Source organism: Hordeum vulgare, chromosome 1H (genome assembly GCF_904849725.1).
Source record: "Hordeum vulgare subsp. vulgare chromosome 1H, MorexV3_pseudomolecules_assembly, whole genome shotgun sequence".
NCBI lineage: Eukaryota > Viridiplantae > Streptophyta > Magnoliopsida > Poales > Poaceae > Hordeum > Hordeum vulgare.
The window spans coordinates 65369884-65374871 of NC_058518.1; positions in this window are offsets into that span (position 1 = coordinate 65369884).

Consider the following 4988-nt stretch of genomic DNA (forward strand, 5'->3'; position numbering starts at 1 on the left):
CCCAATTGCATGCTGCCTAGGTACTTGGAAACTTTAGTGTAAGTTGTAGTATCATGTGGTAGGAACACAACAACCCCGATACTTGGCCCCGGGACGACAAAGTTATATTTTCTATGCTTGAGTAGACGGGTTATCGGTTGAGTGTAGACCACGAGTGATGCGAGGTTGACTAAATAATCAAGACCGGACTAAGACAAGATTTTCAAGACCTCGGACGCAATGCAACACTGGGTGAAGGACGGTTGATCGGCTCCCTGGAAAACCCAGTGGATGCCCGGGATGCTGGAGAGGCCATGTCATCCTGCGGAAAGCTTCACCCAGGCTCAAAGGGACGGACGGATATTTTCAAGACCCAAGGCTTACCTGCACAGCCACAAGTCATTATGGGCTCTGGCTTGGTTGGACAATGCGGCGACTCTGGACAGGCGGTGCTAGCAGATGTAGACGAACGGTAGGAATGGATGGGCACCGACAGGGATTCAGAGGGACCCGTTGAAAGACCATGTTTTGATCATCCGGTCTTCAAACACCCTGAAGTGCGAGGACATACACGGAGGCGATCAAATCTTGTGGGGAACATGTGCAAAACTCTGCAGAGTACTCAAACCTAATCGATTAGCCGTGTCCACGGTCATGGACGACTTGAGCCAAAGGAACTGGAGTTATCTGGATTTCTCAACACCATTAAATATATTTGATGAGGGTAACTATTGACAACTCGGGTACGAGAACTGGTTGGCGGAACCATCTCGTTAACAACCAACAATGTAGTAACATTTCGCTTTTAGCCCCCTTTTGTTGTAGGAGAAAATTTGCTTTTCGCTAAAAACTTATAACCCCACCTGCCACATATGCATATAGTATAGATGATTACTTTTCACCCCTCTCTTATGTGACTTGCCGGCATATTCAATATGCTGACCTACACGGCTGCAACGTCTTATGTTGCAGATATTTCTTCGACGAGTAAGAGTACGCTTCAGGGTTACGGTCTACACTCAACTTGCCGTTGGTGTTTATTGGGAATCCACTCCCTTGACCGCTTCCGCTGAGATATTTAAGGTATATATCAGTTTTACGCTATTTACATGTGATTGCACTTTGATATATACATTGATGTACTGTGTGTGCCAGCAGACTGATCCAGGGATGGCACAGAAACACAGAGGCTTGACTCGTCTTGAGTCGGGTCGCTACAGAAGTGATTCACGAGGACTCCTTGGATGAAAAGCATGATTTCAATGGTTTCACTATAAATTCTATTAGTGACAATCATGCTAAAAATATGCAAAACCGTAAGCTCGGGGATGCTAGTTTTGCTATGTCCACTACTTGTTTCAATGATCATGAGTGGGGCGATGATTTTTCTTATGATCTTGAAAATTTGTTTAAGCCTCCTGATGAATATGATATTTGCAACATTATTGAAAGTCGGTTTGGAGAAGTCATGACTTTAGTTGATGATAATCCCACTATTTTTAAAGAGCGTCAACTTTGCATGCATGTGGATCATGAAAAGAATATCCTGTGGGATAGCTATATTGTTGAATTTGAATATGATCCCACATGTAATTGCTATGAGAGAGGAAAATATTGTGGTAGAAACTTTCATGTTACCAAATTACCTCTCGTTATGTTGAGATTGCTATTGTCTCTTTCTTCTTCCTTGCATTTGGTAACTATTGGTTGTCTTGCCAATTTGTTTTCCTATAAAATGCCTATGCATAGGAAGTATGTTAGACTTAGATGTGATTTTCACATGTTTCATGATGCTCTCTTCATGTCCGACTGCTATCTTTTATGTGAGCATCATTGACTTATGAATGCCTAGCTAAGGGCGTTAAACAATACCGCTTGTTGGGAGGCAACCCAACGAATCTATCCTTTTTCTTTCTGTTTTGTGTTTTCCACACTTTTATAATTCTATTATGATTGTGTTTTTTTGTGTGTTTCTTTTTGCGTTTGTGCCAAGCAAAACCGTTATGATTAGTCTTGGGGATGATCGTTTGGTCATGCTGGAAAAGACAGAAACTTTCTGCTCACGAAAATAATTTTCATTTTTTTCAGTAAGAGATTTTGAGTTGATTACTTTTGCTTCTGATTGCTACGTAAATTCTTCAGACTGTCGTAATTTTTCAGAATTTTGAAGTAAAATAAGTATACAAAGTATACAGATTGCTACAGACTGGTCTGCTGTTAACAAATTCTGTTTTGGTTGAGTTGGTTGCTTATTTTGATGAAACTATGGATAGTATCGGGGGGTATTATCCATGGAAGATTGAAAATACAGTAACCCAACATCAACATGAGTAAAATTTAAGTTTGCTATAGTACTTAAGGAAGTGGTGGTTTGCTTTCTTATACTAATGTTATCACGAGTTTCTGTTTAAGTTTCGTGTTGTGAAGTTTTCAAGTTTTGGGTGAAGTTCTTATGGACAAAAAGATAAAGAGTGGCAAGAGCTCAAGCTTGGGGATGCCTCGGGAAGGCATCCCCTCTTTCGTCTTCAATCCATCGATAACGTTACTTGGGGCTATATTTTTATTCACCACATGTTGTGTGTTTTGCTTGGAGCATCTTGTATCATAGGAGTCTTTTATTTTTGTTGTGTCACAATCATCCTTGCTGCACACCTAGAGAGAGAGACATGCACTCACCTGATTTTGTCGAGCTTCACTTATATCCTTTGGTTAGACAATTCAGCTCACATGTGCTTCACTTATATATTTTAGAGCACAGCGGTGCGTGGCTTGGTAATTGATCTATGCTTTGATAGTAGTCTCAAAAAGGGTAGTTATCCAAAGGGATATGAAAACTTCCACCTTCATGTGCATTGAGTAGTTGGAGAAGTTTGATTCATCTCAATTAGTTTTGAGTTGTGGTTGTGGTAATATTGAAGTTATATTAGTAAGGTGTTGTGGATCTAGAAATAGTTGTGTTGAAGTTAGTGATTCTCGTAGCATGCACGTATGGTGAACCTCTATGTGATGAAGTCTGAGCATGATTAGTCTATTGATTGTCATCCTTTGTGTGGTGGTCGGGATCGCGCGATGGTTTATACCTACCAACCCTTCCCCTAGGAGTATGCGTTGAATGCTTTGTTTCGATTACTACTAAATCTTTTGCAACAAGTATATGAGTTCTTCATGACTAATGTCGAGTCCATGGTTTAGATGCACTTTCACCTTCCATCATCACTATCTTCTTTAGTGTCGTGCAACTTTCGCTGGTGCACAAAAGCGCCAATATAGCCTCCCTCAAAACAGCCACCATACCTACCTACTATGGCTTTTTCAAAGCTATTCCGAGATATATTGCCATACGACTACCACCATGACATGTGCCACCACTTCTACATTGCCATTGCATGATCATAAGATAGCTAGCATGATGTTTCCATTGTTGTCTATGCCATGCTAGATCATTGTCACGGTACACTACCGAAGGCATTCCATATAGAGTCATCATTGCTCTAAGTTTTGAGTTGTAAGTGTGATGATCATCATTGATGGAGCATTGTCCCATGTGAGGAAATAAAAGAGGCCAAAGATGCCCACCAAAAAAGAGGCCAAAGATCCCACAGAAAAAAAACAATGAGAGAAAAAGAGAGAAGGGACAATGCTACTATCTTTCCACACTAGTGCATATTAAGCACCATGATCTTCATGATTGAGAGTCTCTCATTTTGTCATCACCATATAGCTAGTGGGAAATTTTTATTATATAACTTGGCTTGTATATTCCAATGATAGGCTTGCTCAAAATTGCCTTAGGTCTTCGTGAGCAAGCAAGTTGGATGCACACCCACTAGTTTTCTTTAAGAGCTTTCACTTACTCTTAGCTCTAGTGCATCAATTGTATGGCAATCCCTACTCATTCACGTTGATATCTATTGATGAGCATCTCCATATCTCATTGATATGCCTAGTCAATGTGACCATCTTCTCCTTGTTTGTCTTGCAACCTCCACCACACTCCACACCACTTATAGTGCTAAAACCATGGCTCACGCTCATGTATTGCATGAGAGTTGAAAAAGTTTGAGAAAGTAAAGGTGTGAAAACAAGTACTTGGTCAATACCAGGGTTGTGCATGATTTAAATTCGTTGTGCAAGGATGATAGAGCATAGCCAAACTATATGATTTTGTAGGGATAACTTTCTTTTGGCCTAGTTATTTTGAAAGTTCATGATTACCTTGCTAGTTTGCTTGAATTATTATTGTCTCCATGTCAATAGCAAACTATTGTTTTGAATCTAATGGATCTGAAAATTCACGTCACATAAGAGGATTTACAAATGACATCTAAGCTAGGTAGCATGAAAGCATCAAAAATTCATTCTTTATCACTTCCCTACTCGAGGACGAGCAGGAGTTAAGCTTGGGGATGCTTGATACGTCTCAAACGTATCTATACTTTTGATGGTTTCACGCTGTTATCTTGTCATCTTTGGATGTTTTATATACCTTTTATATCTTTTTTCGGACTAACTTATTATTTCAGTGCCAAGTGCCAGTTCCTGTTTTTTTCTGTGTTTTTGACTCTTTTCAGATCTTATTTTGGAACGGAGTCCAAACGGAATAAAATCCCCGAAATAAATTTTTCCAGAACAGAAGAAGATCGGGAGGCTTGAGGGCCAAGGGAGGGGCCCCACAAGGAGCCCACAAGCCCTTTTGCCGTGGCCAGGGGGGCCCGCGGCAACCAAGCTTGTGGCCTCCCTGGCGCTCCCCTGCCCTATTTCTTTGGCCTATAAATTCCCTAAAATCCCAGAAAAAATCAGGGCATCCACGAAAACACTTTTCCGCCGCCGCAAGCTTCCGTTTCCGTGAGATCTCATCTGGAGACCCTTCCCGGTGCCCTGCCGGAGGGGACTTTGGAGTTGGAGGGCTTCTACATCAACATCATCGCCTCTCCAATGACTCATGAGTAGTCCACTTCAGAGCTACGGGTCCGTAGTTAGTAGCTAGATGGCTTCTTCTCTCTCTTGGA